We start from the raw sequence: 19,559 nt of genomic DNA, 5'->3' as shown, positions 1-19,559 counted from the left end.
CTGATACACCTTCACGGTATTTCAGTGAGCCACAGTAAACAGGAAAGAGCAGAAAGGGAAGACAGTGTTTCTCAGAGTTTTTTAAGTCTGCATCTTCAAAGGTGTTTGGTCACTGTAAATGCTTGAACAAAGCTGGTTGGTAGGGAGCTTGAGGAGTGACTTCCAGTTTTTGGGTTTTAAATGTGTATCAGATTAATAACTTCAATTTTTCTTGTAGGTCATCTGACATCCACATCACTCTCTGTTTAATAACACTATATAATTTCTTTCTCTAGAGCAGGTGGGAAACACCTCCAACCTCAACACCATTCTTGGAGATATACTGAGCAGGAGATACCTATCAAACACAATATTTTCATGCACACACTATCACAACCATGCTCATCTATAATTAAGAACAGTTTCAGCACCTTTTTATGTTAGAGTAAGACATACTGGCAGCAAATTCACATGATACTACTTTTACCTTTGTAGGTGGGCAGAGTCAGCTGGCAGCTACCAAAACCCACCATCAGAAATGAAAAGAATTCTTGCTGATACTTTATATGCACACAAAAAAAGCCAAACAACTATTTTAAAGTGAACATTTCCAGTTCTGCAGGAAGATTACACAAGATTAAGCAGATCAACATGCAATAATAACAACACTGACTAAAATTAAGAATGCCAAGCAGACCCTAGTTAATGAACTCATAACTTTTCAAAGCATTGATATTTTCACACGAGGCATTCCTGCAGATTATTTTTATTTGTAAATTTGAATAAAATGCAAAGAAACAAGTGCTTCTCTTTCTCTATGTTTTCCTCCCCAAGACAGACTAAAAGTCTAACCACGTATTTTGGGCAGCATTGCAAAAGAGGAGACTGTAGTGTGAAGCCTGGGGAGGAAATGGCCCTCGCTAAAGTGTGCATACTTTGACTTAAAAAAAAAGAAAGCAGCAGCAATTGAAAAACTGTTTGTGAAAACGGATGAAGAATGGATTAAATTAATCTCACTCTTTTTTTCCCCCTTACATGCACATCCTCCGTGCTTGCCAGGGACCTCCTCATTAAACTCACTACTTACATGTCTTTGTACCCGAAGCCAGTTGCAATAACATGAACTTGCATTTGTCCAATAAAACCTATGAACGGTGCTGAATATTTTTGCACGCCATCTACCGGTACTTTTTTTCCCCAAACCATGACATCTGTCATTAAAAAAACCACTTTTGTCATGAAAGACGTAGTTGAGCGATTTCAATGTGGAGTTCAAGCTTTTGCAGCCAAACTGGGGTAGTTCTTGCCTGCAGCAAGCTGGATTTGGCTGTATAGATTATCAATGTTGATGTGTTTAAGCAACCAGGCATCAGGTGCATGAGCAGCAGCTTCCCTCCCAAACCCCTGCTCCTGCCTCTGCAAGGAGTTAGTGCCTCCATCCCCACACTCCTCTGCAATGCTCATCCATCGATACACAGCCTCGCTCCCAAAATGTCAGCCACAAACTTTATTCTCACCAGCATCCTCTCCTCACATTTTCCCAGTCCTCTAGTGAGGATCTGTGAACAAACTCACCTCCCTACACAAACAACCCGTACACACACACGGAATTACAGAGCCAGTGTTTCATAAAGCCCCAGCTGCTGCAATCAAGATATCTGCACAGGTAGCTCAAAACTTGTTTTTAAAGTAAATTTCCAGCATTTGCAGATGAAAAGTCTGAAAGCACTAGGGCCCTAGGCTCAAAAACAGGCAAATAATCCCTAAATGTATTATTAAAAAAATAATCAAAGCCTTGGAAAGAATGACTCATTAGTTTTGAATTCTTCAGATACATCATACTAATTTTTGATGAACACTTCATCACTCAGATTCCACCTTAAAAAAAAAAAAAAAAGACAAAGAAGTTATAAAAACAGCTTCCAAACTGACCAACAGATTCAGCCCTTTATTCCCTGCCTCTCCTCCCAGCAGGCCTTCAGCTCATCAGCTGTTGATATTGCAGGTCCCAAACTCCTGGTCTACAAGGAGCTGAGACCTTCCAGCAGGTAGGCTTGCTTCAGCTTGCTCTTAAAGGGGCAGCGTGTCACAGGCCTTTGAGAGAAATGCCTTCAGTAAAACACGGGACAAAATCTCAGCGAAGGCTCAGTGTCACTGTGCAGAACAGGAGCGAAAACCTGCAGTGTCAGTACGAGTGAAGATGCATTGAGCCTGTGTGTATCATTTTTCTGTTGTACTCCACGTGGCTCTGCATATTCTGTGCTCTCGCTTAACTGAAAGTGCATTTACACCTAAGAATATATATATATATATAAAACTCTATCACAATTTTAATCAATTATTCTATACCTGTCTTTGATGAAAACACCTTCAGTCATAGTAACTTTACAATTTCTAGAGTGGACAAATAAATAATTCCCTTAGGAGGTAAACTCATGTGTAATTTTTCCCTATATTTAAACATAGCACACTTTCTACTGAATGTATATAACCTTTGTATTCAGGACTGAGGACCAGATTTACTAAAAGAAAATACTCACAGATGTTTATACACATCCAAGTTGCAGACCCAAACCTCAACATATGTGTACATGAGATCTTTTCTTCATTGGTCTATAGTGATACATATGTGCAAACAAACGTAAAAGGTGTAGCTCTTCAGCAGTATGTCAGACAGATTTGTACATGTGTACTAGGCTAAAATCTGGCTTTTCTCTGCCAGATTTTTGGGAACTCATTTTATAAAACCTTGATCTATATATTTCAAATTGTAACCAAGCGTCCTCTGAAATTAGTTGGCTGGAAAACCTTTAGCAAGTAAAGTGGATACAACTCACATATGAGTAAAGCAGTCTTCACTGGATCAGAGATAATTTATGAGAAGATCACCCAAATTCCCATAGATATCTAGAACACTTACTGTAAATTAAGTCATTTTTAACCCAGGTTGTACTGTACAGACAAGGCAATATTTTAAAAATCTTTCTACATTAAAATATGAAACTATTTTAAAACCACAGATGTTCTGTAAACACACAGGAAGAACATCTTCTGTTTTCTGAGTACTTTACAGTAGCTGCCTCAAGCTTCTTTTCGCTCTTAAACCCATCTCCAGCTCTACACTGGCCCTTCAGCCTGGCACGTATATTCCATGGACAAAGCACTGGTGTCCTCTCCCTTCTGGTCTTCACCACCTTAACCCACACTTCTGCCTGCAATCGATACTCTCCGCTTTCCATCCTTGCCAGCCTCACATGCCTTACTTGTCCCCAGAGGCTTGTGTTTGCCTCTCTTGGCTGAAGCTACAAACTCGTGCGTGCAGAAATGTCCGTGTTTTTAAAGCACTATGTAAAGATGGTGCATTATACTAAAGATAGATCTGAGAATCCCTCCTTATTCTGAGTGCTATCTCATTCTTCCAACAGTCCCATTCAATTCTGTGGGCCAAATTTTGTCGTTCCCTTTGTCATGTAGAGTAGTATCTCAGCCTTTGAATAGTCCCACTGATTTAAATGGGACTTATTCACACAATCAGCCATTAGTAAGAATGGAAAGAGAAGCTGACATTATATAGTAACATTTCTAATATATGTCTTCTGATGGCACAGAAGAACCTACTAATGATGAAACCTTTGCAAAATGTAACCGCCATTGCGATTTCTTTTTTGACAAACAAGAAAAATCCTCATTTCTGTGAATGACATTAGTTTTAAAGAATATTGTCCAAAGTACATTATAGTGATGCGATGAAAGATCAGAATACAACAGACCTATGCATCTGTTTTTACGTTTCAGTATAGCAGAAATGGTATGTTATCTAAAATAAGAAAAAAATTATCTATAACTGTTTAACACCAACAATCCATCCATTCACAAAACAATGCTATAACAAAGAACACAAATAAATACATATACACATAGCTCGCCAAGTCCACATGCAGGTGGAAATAAAATTTAGCTGGTTGAAAATGAATTTATATGCATTTTATCCAAGATTTTAAAGTAATCATATGTTAGCATCATTAATTTTCAGTACACAGAAGCATGAAGCCACTGAGCATCCTGGAGAGCAAGAAATGAAGGGTAAGGCCTCGAAACATAAAGGAACTTAACATTTGAAATGGTCATATTTGTTGAATTAATGCATTCTCTGTCTTGCAGACCAAAGTCCTGAAATAAAAGAGTTCCTTTAAACAAGTTCCGGTGAAAGGAATAGATCTGTTAAAAATAACATTGCAGGTGCCACAATATTATTGTGTATATATTGCTGCTGTATTTTTAATAGTCACTCATTCCTTTGGAGAGCAACTTGTAAAAGAATTATTCATTCTCCCTGTGCATACATTTTGAGAATAATTCACTGTACTTTTCCAAATTATTTTCAAAGTGTACACACACAGGAAAGGATACAAAACTTTTCCCAGGCTACATTTGAAAGCTTGTCAGCACTCAGCGCTAAGGCCTTTAATCCCAGGCTTTAAATAATTTAGGTAACACTTGATTACTCCATTGCTGGAACGTCAAGCTCTGCAAAATCTGAGTAACGCAATATTTGAGGGGAAAAGAGAGAATACTCTACTATAAGCACCTAAGTAAAATATATTTCCTGTGAACAAAACGTGAACTGCAACCTGGTGTTTGCAATGCACACTGTGGTAAAGCACCACAGAGGCAACCCCCCAAATAAGACTTTATTCTGGTTTCCACTAACAAAACCCTTTAGTGAGGAGTTCTGTGGTGCACTAGTTGCAGCTTACATGCTACAAAGTACGATATTCAGAGGGCTTAAGGAACAGCTTTTCCTTCGGTTCATACTATTTAGTGATATACCCTAGCTAAAATGTGCACTTCGACTTCAGACGAACAAAAAAGCCCACCCCCCACGACACACACACACGCACACACGATTAAGTCAACAAAAAAATAAAAAGTTTTTACCTTTCTTGTGGACTAATTTTTTTCTTGAGAGAACAATTTCATTTTCTCAGGTAATCCACAGGGGATTCAATATTTGCTGCCTCTATGCATTTGTTAAATAAAAAAATAGTACAAATTGCTTCGTTCTCTTAGGTACATCTGTACCTGTACTGTTAACAAAGTCTGAACTATCTTGATTTTTCAGTTGTGTTCTCCACTCAAAAAATAGTTTTAACCAACAAACTAAACTTCTCTGTACAAAGTTATTCGAATCATTTTCATGGGGGTAAGAGGCACGAGCATCATCATGTGGGCTGTGTGACAACCTATGCATATTTCTTTACACAGAAGCACCAACTTATTTAAGAATAATTAAACATCCTAAAAAATTATCAGAAGGCAACAAAGAAAAAAAAATCTCCCCGCCTCCCCCTGCAATTTAAATTATCACTTATTAGGTCCTTTAAAATCCCTTTTCACTGCTGCCTTTGAATTCTTTTTTGCACAGAGCAGTACAAAGTTTTTCTCTTAAATCTATCAGTTCCTTTTCACTCCAAAGCTCACCGTTTAGCCCTTTGCAACATCTAGTGCTAGAAAATCAGGATCAACAACGACAAGCCCACGATTGCCCTCAGCAGAGTCAATAAATGGCACATTTGACTCTCTCTCATATCATTTTGAACCAAGTCCTCACACAACTACCGCCCTGACACCTCATCCATCAGCTCTTAAAGCACGAGAGCAGCGCCCCACAAGCAAACCTCTTCTCTCCTACGCCATCTCCAGAGTTGAGGCCCAGATGAGAAACAGCCTTATCTTCCAATATAGCAAGGATACACCTCTAGGATCAGACCTTGGCAATTTGACCCAAAGCCATCCTTACTTGCAAAACAAAGTCTCCATCATCTTCAGAGCAAGAAGGAAAGAGAGTGAGAGGGAAAACAGGGGTGGGGGTAGGGGGGAAAGTCCAGTCCTCTCTGACCTGATTGGAAACTTTGTTGTGGCAAAAAGGAAAAAAAAAAAAAAAGTCTCTTTGGCCAGTTGAGAAAGTGCCTATGGTTGCTCTTGTATTGGGAGGGTCTGTTCAGGGTTTCTCAATCTTCTTTTCTCTCTCTCTCCCCCCTCTCTTTCTCCCCTTCTCTTGTTTCAAAAGGGGCCTCCCTCTGGTCAGCGCTGATTAATAAGTGTTTTTTGTTGTGAAGTGTTGAATAATAGAAGATGGCCGGTGACCCAGGAAAGACTAAACCTTGTGCTACTTTATTGTGGCAAGCTGAGAAAGGGGCTTTAGGACAGAGACCCCAAGCACTGACCCGCACACATCCTGCAGATTCCCTATTCATTCTCACAGCCTTCCAGTCGCCCAGAGCTCCCATTGTTTGCCAAGCAACAATGGAGATTTTGCACAGAAAGTAAAGCTCTTTTCAGATTCCTCCCTGATGTTTTGCATTTGGGGAAACAACCATCCTTAACGGTTTTTTTTTTTTTTCTCTTAACTGAATTTCATGAAAACTCCTAGGATTTGGGCTTTTATTCTCCTTGCTCAAGACTTTCTATATAAACCTAAGAAAACAAACATTTTCTCTTAATAAACACTTTTTTTTTTTAATTACACAACACATTTTTCCTGGGGAACCGCTTCCCTAGTGATTTAAGGGGGAAAATGAGGTTTCTTTCATTTCTTAGCATATCACTATGCTTTAATGCACACTACATATCGCTGCAGTTCCTAAAAATAACTGTATTCAAGCATCCTCTTTTTCTGAGTAGGAGCCAACTGGAGAGTGTTGCTCCTTTCCCAAAAAAAAAAAAAAAAAAAAAAAAAATAGCAGAAGATGATTGAAATCTCTTGGTTTATTTCTGCTCTGATTAGGCAAGCTTATCGTTTATCTCCTCACAGGCTGGCCCCTTCCCCACACTCCAAACAAAGAGTTCACCCGCAGCCACCAAGGAGGGCAAACGCCACTCCATGGACTCGCTCTGATTTACCTGTAGGGCCCAAACCACATTTCTCATTCTAACCTAGGCATTTATTTGCACTCTAACCATGTGGATAAATAACTCTTGTAGTTGTCGAGCCTTTGGGTAAGAACATGGCTAGATGGATCAGAGGCCTCAGGATCGCAGAGTTTTGTTTAATTGCTTTCTCCGGCCTGTTATACATGGATTTCCATTCCTCTGTGGCATCCACTTACACATGTCACCAAGCGGCTGGGATGCTTGGGTGTTTGGTTGTGCCTTGTGTTTGCGGGTTGTGTGTCTTGTGAGCTTACTAGGCATAAAAAAAGAAAAAAAAAAAGAAAAAAAGAAAAAGGAAAAAAAAACGAGCAGGAGGAGGTTGAAATCAATAGGACAAATTCCTGTTAAATTGCTAAGAATGGGATTTCTTCCCCCTCAGTTATTTGAATTTATAACTGACTGAACATTTTTTTTTCAGGCCCATTGCTTTCTCTCGGTGTTTACACCTGCGTAGGGAGGTCTAGAAATCCACCCTTTGGAAGTGAGGGAGAAAAGACCAGTCTGTCAGAGAAACCTTTAACAACTGAAGGGGGAACAACAGTCTTTATTAAGGATATTGGGTAGCAGAATTACCTTGGCGGGGGCGGGAGGCGTTGTAAAACATCCATTTGCAAAGGCTTTCAGGCTGAAACCCTTTCATCGGTGGCGAGGGGAGGGGGAGGCAGGGCGGGGGCTCGCAAGCCCCCAGCTATCTCCATTTGTCAGCGCCACAGAGGAGGGGTCGTAAAGCCAGCGGTGTGGAGGGGTGGGCTGCCCGGTGGTCCGCCAGCCCCGCACGCCCAGGGGTTTGCTTCCAAAGCGGGACGCGGCTACAAGTGCAATGAGCGCGGCGGGCTCAGCCCGGAGCCTGCCGCAGCCCCGGGCCGGGGCGGTGCAGCGGTGGGGACCCCAGACTTTCACTTTCATGCCCAACTTAAAACGTTAGGATAGGGGTGAAGGGGCGGGGGGGGGGGGAGGAAAGAAGAGGGGGAAGGCAAGCGCCCTGATGTATTGTTCCCCTGCCGAATTGATATGCTAATTCCCCTTGTGAGGGCATCACAAAGAACACCTTGCACTTCTGAAAGACTTTTGTGTCCTGGCCGGAGAAGTTTATTATCAACTAATTAGCAACAACTTCTAGCAATGAGTTGGGTTACATTTTCATAAGCTTTGAACAAACATCCTGAGCTGCGTTGTGTCAGGGTGATGGGCTTGCTAAGGAAAATAGAGTCCTAAATCAGGGAATGAGCTTTAATAATTAGCGCCTGCTATATATGGAGCCTCTGTCGACGTAGGTCTTCTTCCGAGGCGTTTGATTCACTTTGCTTCCAGGCTTGCAAAGGACCATGACAAGCACTCTACAAAACAAAATCTTGCTCAAGGATGACTAGCCATTTTTCCCCTCATATTAAGGCTCTTTTCTTGCAACCGAAGAGCATTTTAGACTACCCCGATAATGCACCAAGGATAATCAGTATATGAAAAGGATCAACACAATTAAGCATATTAATATTAAATATTGTTTAAAGAGGCTTGTTGTAGGCAGTCTAGCACTTCAAACATAAAAATTGTCTGAGAAAAGGGAAGGTTATATTTGAAATGCCAAAAAAGAAAACACCTTTAGATTTCACATGGGCTTGTTTGTTGTTTTGTTGGGGGGGGTATTTGTTTGGGGTTTGTTGGGTTTTGTTTTTTTTATTCTGTGTTACTCATGTTATAGTCTTTCCAAAGAAAGATGAACTGGTCTCAGGACTAGGTTAGCTCAGTCCTCTTTTTGTAGACTGCTTGTATCTTAGGAAGCAAAAGGGTATGCTGCTTCCTTGGTTTAAAGTGAAACTAGGGAAGGTGAAAAAAAAAAAAGAAAAAAAAGAAGAAAAAGAAAAAAGAGGACTTATTTTTGTCACTGTAGTAAGCACTAGTTATTTTCTTCTTGGCTTTATGCAATCAGAATAGAGCAGAAACAATCCTCTGAAGCTAAGGACACTCTAAGGTTTACTAATAACTCTTACTGACTGGAAACAACATACAACAGCTTCACATTACATTGTGGGGTTTTGGCTTTTGAGGTGTGGGATTTGGTGGAAGGGTCATATTGCAGCTTAAATCAGTACTAGATTGATTTTGTAGTTTATACATGAATCTCCAGCGTGGCCTTCCTGAACCTGCCCTGGTCCTGAGGAGAGCCCTGAGGAAGCTGCGAACCTTGGGCCCATTCAGATACATTGGTTATTGGGATGCAGAAGAAAGCAGCTCGGCCGTGGCTGCTTTTGCAATTCACCTTATCCTCCGCTATTCAATTCATTTAATGGGTAAACACACTCTCCATCATTCAGTCTCTTTCTGTCCCCTTCTCCAAGCGATTTCATTTGTTTAAAATCCTAAAAGGTGGTATAAGGTCTTATTGAAACCCAGTAACGTAAGGCGTGGGAGTGGATTAGATTCCTTCATTTCCTTTCCGTAATCCTAAATGCAGCTATCTCTGGCTCCTTAATCTCCTCTAGAGTCAGATTACCACCCATTTGAGCAAGTGCAGCTGGAATTAGGAGATGACAAGGATTCAAAGAAAGTGCCAAGAACTCCTGAGGTGACCAAGATGTCGGGGTGGCCCCGGCCCCCATGTAGTCCCCTGGTGTCCCTCAGGGTGGGGGAGGCCTGGGCTGGGCAATGCCCACCAGCCCCGGCTCGGACCTGCCTTTCTTCTGGCTGTAGCTCCACATCAGCAAGGGCCACCGCTGCGTCGCTTTGGTGCTTCATTTGCCTTATGACAGGCTTCTGTCAGCCCTGTGGGTTTCAGCCTTTGGCATGGCCAGGCTAGCCACACTCTGTATATTCTGTATACATATACATGAATACGTATATATATTAAAAAAAATACAATTTGTGTATATGTATGTATATACACACACAGAGATGTTCCTGTGTTGGCTAGAACAAAGAATTGACATAAAACAGCTGCTGAAATGTGGAGCAAGTATGACCATGCTTACGCATTTCTCTGTCCACCTGGAAAAAGTAACCCTGCATGAAAACACATGTATGTCTGTGTAGTTACTTTTTTAAACAATCTCTCATATTTGATTGAAATGGAATATGCCACCATGTATATTTAAGATTAAAGCTTTATTTTGAAAGGCCCATAATCCTTTCAAGGAGATTTTGTTGATATAAGACTTCATAGGAAAGTAATTGTGGATTGTACAGCTCTGACCTTTGCAGGAAGCAGGGTGCAGGTCTGCACAGCTGAGAAATACTGTGCATCAATTTCTTGTGAAGCCCCTGCAGAACAGCTGAGTATGCGTACAAGTTCAGGAATTTGTTTAAAAGGTTACAATTAGTGGTTCAGTCGTCAAAGTTGGGGATGTGGTATTTTTATATTGGGTGAAATACATGATTTAATTATACTTCAGAAAAAAAAAACCACAGAGAGAAAAAGCAAAACAAAACAAAAAAAAGCAAAAAAAACCCCAAACCAACAAATTAAGGACAGGCCTGCTACACAAATTGGAGGCAGCTAAATGCTCTTTTGTGCCTGCAGCTCTAAGGAGGCTGTGATGCATGCGAAGGAAAGTGACTGACTTAACTCATTGGGATTCAGGGAACGACCTGCCCTCTTTTGAAAAAAAAAAAAAAAAAAAAAAAAATAAGAAAAGTGTATGTGTGTGTGTGCGTGTTCGTGTGTGTGTGTGTGTGAGAGAGAGAGAGAGAGAAGGGGGAGACTCACACAGAGTCCTGCTTTCCTGAGCTGAGAGCTGCTGGTTCCCAAGCAGAAAGTATTAGGAGAATCACAGCATCTTGTCTTTTTGCTGCATTTACACAATGAAATCACTTCTATTTTTATTTCTGCTATCCGGCTGTTTTTGCTTGCATCCACTCTGAGCCATGGACAATGGGAACAAACAAGTACTTAAAAACAAACAGAGAAAAAAAAAATCGAACAGAAAAAACCAAACAAACCCAACCACGCTGGGATGAGGATTACTCACTTTAGCGCTGGCTGTAAGTACAAGTACAAAATCTCTTGCTGCATTTCAGAGCGGTAGTGAGAAGCTGTTGTGGTTTAGATTTGGGTTATTCGGGTTTGGTTCTTTGTTGTTTCCTCTCTATTTTTTATTTTTTGTGTGTGTGTGTGTTAATATCATCCCCTCTTTACCACTTAGTTACTTAGTTATCGCCGAGTTAAATAAGAAAATAAAACCACCAGGGGAGGGAGAGCGGCGGCGGCTGAGCGGGGCGCGGCGCGGAGGCAGGGCAGCAGCCGGGGGTGCGGGGCTCCCGCGGGCGCGGGCGGCGCGGAGGAATGCCAGGTGCCGGCGGTGCGGGGGGCAGAGGGATATTTTCGACATCAATTTGTGGGCTTAGCTGGGCTGAAAATGCTTTTTTTTTTTTTTTTTTTCTCCTGGCACGGGGCTGCGCGCGCCTGTATGTGTACATACACATCCTCAGGCAGCGTGGTCCTGCTCGAGTCTTTGGTGCGACATGAGTCCGCCCAGCTTGAAGGAATGTGGTGGTCAAAACAGCTTTCCAGCTGGTTTGGTTTTGGGGGTGTCTTCCCCCCCCCAAGTGTACATGCGATAGTGGTACTTTTCCCTGGCAGGATTTGATTTAAATAAACTAAGATCAAAACTGTCTCCCTCTCGCCTAGGCATAGTCGCTTTTCTCCCCCTCCCCTTCCTCCTTTCTTTCTTTATTTCTGTGTGAGCGCTCCTGGGAAAGCGGATCGGTTAGAGGGGAAGGCTTTTGAAATCGTAGGGGAAAATGTAAGAGAATTCAGAGGGTCCGGGCTTTCTTTGTGTGGTGCTGAAGCCGCGGAGCTGCTTTGTGCTTTGGAAGGAGAAAATGGCGAGTCCTATTGTGTTTAGGCCATTTTCTTCCGGTACAAGGGTTTTCCCCCAAATCCTAAATACTTCAGGGCTCTTTTGAAAGAAGTCTCCCAGCCCACGAAGTGTGAATGGCTGCAGCTCTGCCTTTTCCCCAGCCAGTAGTACCTCACATTTGAGAGAGCCCACACATTTCTCCTCGCAGGGCTAGTGCAGAATTTCTAAAGCTGCTGTCTTCAGAGCCTCTTGCACCGGAGCGGCAATTTCAGTTGCTCTTAGCCCGCGTTATTCAACTTAGGGGAGCAGGTTATAAGAAGAAGGGACACCGAAAAAATAATAATCCGAGACCTTTCCTTGCTTTAAAATGCTAAGAAGGAGCAACGTTAGCCAACTGGGGGGAGAAATCATCTGAGAAAATACTCGCGAACTGTTGAGTGACGATCTGCCTTTTCCACTAAATTATTTAAACTTTATGCATACATACGTGTATATGTGCGTGTGAGAGAGTGTATGTATGTGCGTATGCATGTAGCCACATAGCAAGAAAGAACTTTAGGCTCAGAAGGAGGTAGTATATACGCAATGAGAGAATTTAGAGCATATTTAGCCATTGTGTGCAAGTTATTCCCGCTGTAACATGCAATGAAAAAAATAGTTTGCAATGTTGCCAGTTCTTTTCAGGTCAGCCGGTAGGCAGGTACCACTTACCGAAAACCGCGTCTGAATTTCCACGTTAATCCGTTTAAGGAAACACATGAGAGTCCGAGGGTTTAAGATCGTTGTCCGATATTAACCACTTTTCATTATAATGTGAGCTTGCCCAGGCGTCAGTGATTAAAAGCACTTTGAAACAGGCGAGCTATCAAATAAACCCCAAGAAATGCAAATCACCCCCCCCCAGCACCTCCTTCCAAGGTGCTGAATTAAAAAAAAAAAAATTACTATTAATAATAATAATAATAAAACACAGGCGGTTTTAGAAGTGCTGTGGGACAAGGCGCAGGTTGGCTGCCCCCCGGGTGGCGGCTGGCAACGCGGGAGCGGCGGGGCGCGCAGTGCCGCCAGCACGGCCGCGGAGAGCAGCGCCGCGCTGCCGCCGGCGGGTCAGCACCATGGACAGGGACGGGGTGCGCGGCCGGGGCGGGGCCGGGCCGGGCCGGTGGTCACCCCGGGAAAAAAAGGGGGTGACTCGGGCTGCCTGCCCTCACATAATGGTGGGGGACAGAGCTGGTCTGCCTTTCTTTCTTTTACTTTCGTGTGGATGCTCAAGTTTCCACACAAAAGACTTGAGAAATGACATTTAGAATTCTCCTGCATGAGAGCGTGTTGTACTAAAATGCCGTGCTAGTGTTTTCTTACTGCTCGCAGAAGAAGTAAAAGGATGCCTCCATTCTGCATACGACTGCTTTTTTTCCCCTTCAACTCCGAGCCAAAAATAAATCTACTGCTCGGATCGGCTGAATGACAGTGGTGTAAATTAAATTGATTTTATCAGTGACCAAGTTCCACAATTGGAAAAATTAAATGCCACTTTGACAGACAAGGATAATATGGAACAGATCTATAAAACAGCTCCTTTGAACAACAGCAACAACATCAACCGAACAGGAGCCTAGGTACTGGTGATCCCTTCTTCTTCATCCCACTCCGTTATGTCACATCATTTAGTTTGCCTTTCTGCGGTACCGAAATGATTGAAACCATTGTTTGATTCAAAGGGACTAGCGATGATGAGTCATGGACTTTATGCCACAGCAAAGGCAACACATATGGCTCTCAGGCAAATTTCTTTTTTTTTGTTTTGATCACGCTTCTAATCGGACTCCCCTTTCAGATGCACTTTGCAGCACTTCCAACCCACCCCACAGCTGCAGAACCGCTATCAGCAAACTCAGGGCTCAGTTCTGAGAATGACGTGCCGCTCTACTTCCACCAAAGAATTGCACAAATGCAACCTCGAAGTCCTTTAGCCAGGAAAAAAACGCTACTTCTGTGCCTCCCGCTGGCCCCGCAAGGCTAGAGGAGGCCTTGAGCGACCTCCGCGCTCTCTGCCTGTCCGAGCTCGGCCCGGCACGGCTCGGCTTGCTGCCCGCCCGAAGGGGCCTGCCTGCCGCAGAGGCACCGCGTAGTTGCGGAGCCTCGGGAGCGGGCTGTACCCGCACGGCCAGAGAGCTGCTTCTGCCCGGTGCCCGCCGCTGCCTCGCCGGGACGGACACTGCAGGAACAAAGTCCGTGGGGGCTCGGCTTCCTCGGCTCGGCTCGGCTCGGCCCGGCCCGGCCCGGCTGCTCTCCCGGCCCGGTGCCGAGCCGCGGGGTGGGACGGGCCGGAGACTGAGGCGGTGCGCGACGGTGCCGCAGTGAGGGGGGGTCGGCTGCCGTGCGGGGAGGGTGGCCTCTGGGTGAGCCGGGGACCAGGCTCCTCTTCCTCGCTATGACTGTACAGATTCATGTGACATTGAGGTTGGGGAGGTGGGAGGAAGGCGGGGGGGGGGGGGGAGAGGACCCGGAGGGAAGGGGGAGGGTTGAACTTTCTGCCGGGCTCGGCTTTTCACACCTTTCTCCCCCGACGATGCGAGAGGACGTTTTGGGAGACAGTGGCTCGGCGGGGTCCCCTCCGAGCAGGTCCCCCTCGACCTTGCAGGGACCCGGCCGGGCGGCGCGGGGCTGGGATTGTGCCGGGTTTCAAGGACACGGGAGATGATCAGGACTTTGGGAGCCAACATCTGCCTGGCTGGTGACGTCAGCAGCCCTGTGTAATCCTCTTGTACTGAAGGCAGATGCCTTATTTGTTTGGCTGGAGAGGCATTAATCCCTAATTCTGGAGCAGCAAGCGAGGGGGAGAGACCGGACCGCTTCCTACCCCCCGAAGGCAGCTAGCGGGGCTCTCCTCCTCTCCTGCTCTCCGTGGCTCCGACTGGGCGGAGAAGCCGCCAGCCCTCGGCAGGTTTGACCATTTTCTTTTTTATTACGATTTTTTTAATATTTGGAGTGTGTTCATAATTCTTATTTTTATTTGGATGCTTGGATTTCTCCCCATGGATTTCATTCTTTGCTCTCGTACCCTCTTCAAGCCGAGAAAGAAGGGAGAACTGCTATTCTCCCCCCTCCCCCATTTTTTTTCTTTTTACTTTTTCCTTTTTTTTTTTTTTAATTTTAAGCTTTCCCCTGTGGTTGCTCTCCGGGGATGTTTGCAGCCACGGGCAAGGACGTTGGTCTCTGAGGTTTCCCGCGGCTAGCCGGTTCCCACCGCGCTGCAGAGACCCAGGGGTCCGCTCGCCCCGGCGCTGCGGTGATGGGCGTTCTGCCTTGTCCCTCCTCGGCCGCGGAGCGAGCAGTCTCGGAGGCTCGGGTTTGGCCGGCCCCAGCTCCGCGTCAGTCCGTGTGGTCCCCTTTCCCTTCCTTCCCTTCCCTTCCTCCCCTTCCCCTTCCCCTTCCCCTTCCCTCCCCGCCCTTCCCCTGCTCTGACTCCCCCCTCTTTCCCTTTTGTCATTGGCAACCGCGCGGCGTGCGGGCTCCCGGCGCCCTTCCCTCCCCGCCTGCCTTTCCTTTCCTTCCTTTCCTTCCTTTCCTTCCTTTCCTTCCTTCCCTTCCCTTCCCTCCCCGCCTGCCTTTCTAACGCTCTCGCTTTGTCTGTTTTCCAGGCGGCCGCACGCAGGAGCTGCGGTGCCGAGGGGGGCCCGAGCCGCCTGCCCAGCTTGCCCCCGGATGCCCCGGCAAGCTACGGGAAAAGTCGCCGGGAAATCCAGCTCGCCGCCGGAGCCCGGCCGCCGCCGCAGGCAGCCGCAGCGCAGCCCGCTTCGCCTCCTCTCTCTCTCCCGGGCCCTGGCGCCGAGGCCAGCAGTCGAGGTCAGCCCGCCCGGTTCCTGGGGTCCGGCCGGGGTCGAGCCCGCAGGGCGATGCACGGTGCCCGGCCGCCCCGTTCCTCCCCGGCGTGCCGTCGGCACGGAAAAGGAATGATCCCCGTCCTGAGCGGTGAACGATGGCAATAAGCGTAATGACAATAAAAAAAGCTTAGGCTGTTTTTAATATATTTTTTTTGTTATTATTGTAATGACTTCACCCTTATCTCCTCACTCGCCCAGTTCAGTGTAGGCAGGCCAGATGGGCTGCCCAGACCCTCCCGGGGAAGGGGCAGGTGCGAGTGAGTTAAATTTTTTTCCGCTTTACAAAGAAAGATGACACGTCATGCCCTTTCATTTTTCACCGCCGAAGGACCCCCCCTTCTCCCCTCCCTCTGCCGACAGGAGCGGGGATGCTCTGGGGGTGCGGGCTCCCCCTTCCCGCGCCCGAGCGGAGCCGCAGGACCGGGCGGACCGAGGCAGCCGGAGAGACACGGTCCCCTCCCAGCCAGGGATGCCAAATCACAGACGTCGAGTCGCAGAGAGCCAACTCCTGCGTTTAAAATCACACGAAGACGCTGGCGAAATTAAATCAGTCGCCTGGAAGTGTGTAATAGGCACAAGCTTAATTTCTATATATTTTTTTTAATCCATTAGATATATACTTAACAGCTTCCTGGGCATTGCAAACAACAGACGGGCTAGTAAGAAAACTCGAGCATAAATTACATGCAACCCAGGCCCGGATGGGACTAGGGCGGAGGGAAATTATGGTTTTTTCTTTTTTTTTCTTTTTTTTTTTTTTTCCCCCGGGGATCAGTTGCTATTCTGCTTCCAGAGAGAGGGAGAGAGAGAGAGAGAGCACTCCAAGGCTCTGACTCTCCGTGTTCACAGCGGACCTTGATTTAATGTCATACAATTAAGGCACGCGGTGAATGCCAAGAGTGGATCCTCAAGGCAGCATGAAAGATCTCGCTAGAACTTAACATAATAACAACGCTAATAATAAAAATAATAGCAGTAAGTTAAAAATTAAAAAAAAAAGGGAGAGACAAAGCAATAAAGAGCTCGACAGCTTGTACTCACCTACGGAAACCAAGACTAAATAGGACTGGCGGACTGAACGGCTCAGCCCGGTGGAGAGGAGATGCCGCTGCCACGGGATGGGCGCCCGCAGGGGCAGCTGTCAGCAGCAGGTAATGGGGCCGCGGGGGAGTACTGGAGCGGTGCGGTAGCCGTGGGGGTTTGTCAAGGTAGTGGTGACTCGACCTCTCGCTTTCCTGGGCTAAACCATGTAAAGTCGATTAATGGGAAATAAATACATTTTCTAATATTATCATCGCGAGGATTATTCTTTGCGCTTCGCCCAGCCGGTAGCTAGGAGTGCTCGCTCGGTAATGGCTCCTCCTCTTGCGGGGCTCTTCTGGAAGCCGAGGAATGTGGGCCCTGGGGCAGCGGAGCGGTGCGCAGGGGGCAGCGGAGCAGCGTCTGTGCCGCGGGATGGCAGAGCCATGTGCAGCGTTGGTGCACTGGGGAGAGGGGCATTGGGGGGGCGGAGGGGGCACTACAGCGGAGCAATGCGCGGAGGGGCTGCGTGAACGCGCGAAAGAATGTTGCGGTGGTTGCGCGGGGGGATGCGAGGGGAGGGCAGCGTACGGCCACGGCGGGGGGAGAGCGGCGCAGAGCAGTGCCGGAGGGCAGCGGGGCGGCGGGGAGGCAGCGGGGCGGCGTGCGGGCTTTGTGCGCGGGGCTGGGCGGCAGGGCGAGGCGCAAGGCGGCGGCTTACGAGCGCGGAGCGGGCGGGCGGCAGCGGTGCAGGGTGTGCGGGGCAGCTCACGGGCGGGGGGGCGGCGGCGGCAGCGCAGCGTGCGCGAGGGCAGGTGCATGCGCGGCCGGGGCACCGGGGACGCGGCTCCGGTGGAGGCGGCAGGGCCACGTCGGCGGGATGAGTGGAGGGTGCGGGGGCGGGGAGAGGAGAGGCCGGGGCCCCCGCACCGTCGGCGGCGGAAGCCTTTGTTCCGCGGGGCCTCGCCGGCGGCGGAACAAAGGAGCGGCGGGGCCGAGCGGGGGCCGGGGCCGCTGCCGGCGCTGTCCCTGGTGCTGGCGGCGGCACCGAGCTCCCGCCGCGGCCCGAGAGGACGGCCCGCCCCGGCCGGGCAGGCACGTCCCGGCGGCACCGGGTGGCCGCCGCGGCGGGAGTGTCCCCGGAGGAAGGAAAACCCAGCATCTCAACGGGGTTGAAACGGAGGGGAATACGCGGCGGGCAGGGCATCGGTGCGGAGAGGGCAGGAAAAGTGGCTCGGCCTGCTCCTCCGCCTGTGCGCGGTGCACAGCCGCTGCCCCGACGGCATCCCCGGGCGGGTCCCCCAGCGCATCCCTCCTGGCAAGTCCACCTTCTCTCCCCATCTGAAACAGCCGGGTTTGAAGCAGGTGCTGCGGGGGCTCTGTCCCACTCCCATCCAGGGTCCATCTGCGGCCATCTCCGCGGCCTAATTCTGCACTGCCCTCCATCAAACAGCGGCCACAGCCAGCAAGGGCAGGGGATGCTCTCAAACACTAAATAAGGCAAACCAACTAAGTAACAGTAATAACCCTAAGAACAATAGTGATAACAATACTATCTGCCCCGAGGTGGAAGGGCTTTGCTCTTGTGCTCAGCAGACAGCACTGATCGCAGTGGGTTTTTTAGGAGACTGGATTGCAGATCAGACTGATCACCCTTCTCTGAAAGGAGACAAAGGGGACAACTCCTGCCCTTTCCCCAGCCTCTTGCCTCTTCATCCGCTTGTAATTGTCCTTGCGTGGTCCAGCAGACAGATGAAGCACGTGGGATACTCTGTCCTCTCCCTCCAGCTCAGTGAGTTGGGGTTGAGTGTCTCCCAATGTGTTGTCTGCTCCTGCCATGCTGCATAACTGTTCTCATTTCTTGCTTTGAGATACCTGTACACATATATACATCTACCTGCACACACATATGCACATTTGTGTGTGTTTATGCAGCCTTAGATTGTTATAATTTCTGTTCGTCATTGCTTCTTGCTTATATTTTCTTTGTAAGACCTAGAGCTTCGCAGGATCTCAGGGAAGCCGTGCAGGGAACAGAGAAAAGTCCGTCTTTGCCTGCTCATGTGTGAGCCAGGATGAGCTGCAGCTGAGATTGATCATTACACAGGTAGAGAGCGGGAACGGTTTTTAAACGCAATGTGTCCTGAGCGACCTGAAGCCCTCAGTTAGACCATTTGCAGGATTACAAATGTGACCTGACCACCATCAAGGCATTGTGTCCGCCACAACTCACTTATTTCTTTCTTCTTGGAAATCAATGCTAAAGATTCGCTATAAACATTAGACTATTCCATAGCAAAAGAAACATAAATATGTAAGTGAACCTGCCACTGCCAATCTCTCAATGTAGGCTTTAAAATATTTCTTAATGCTTGGAAAGAAATAGAACTTTCTTTGGAACAGATGGAGCTTTCTTTTGGAAAGCTTCCAGAGACGGGGAACCTTGCTGCCTTCTAAACTGCAATAATAACGGTGGTGATGATGATGTAGCACATAAAAAATGGATGTAAGCAAGGTCAGAAGACCTAGGTGATGGACCATGTCATCCAGAGTGGTGCATTTCCCCTTCTGATGTCATATTGCTGCCGTAGGAGTATTGAGATTTTGGTGGCAGCATCTGAAAGTAACCTCCATTTGATATTCATCACTTTCCTTCCTGCTCTGAAAACGGAACGAAAACCCTGCTCTCAGCAATTTTTCCTTGGGGTAGCCTGATTTCCGAGACTAACTCAATCATGGCTTCCCACGGGGAGGAGGAGACGGGGAGCGCTGCCTGCCAGCCCCCTCTGCAGGTAAAAGCGTTAAGACACATACTCCCGCTTTTGTTGTTGTTGTTGGTTGCTTGCTTCTTTTTTTTTTTAATTATTGTTTCTTTTTCCTTCCTGAAGCGGCACCTGCCCGGAGCTGCGGGAGCCGGGCCTGGCCCAGGCGGGGCCGGGCGGGCTGC

The sequence above is a fragment of the Grus americana genome, chromosome 2, assembly GCF_028858705.1.
Source record: "Grus americana isolate bGruAme1 chromosome 2, bGruAme1.mat, whole genome shotgun sequence".
Classification (NCBI taxonomy): Eukaryota; Metazoa; Chordata; class Aves; order Gruiformes; family Gruidae; genus Grus; species Grus americana.
Note: the sequence above shows the minus strand (reverse complement) of the source record.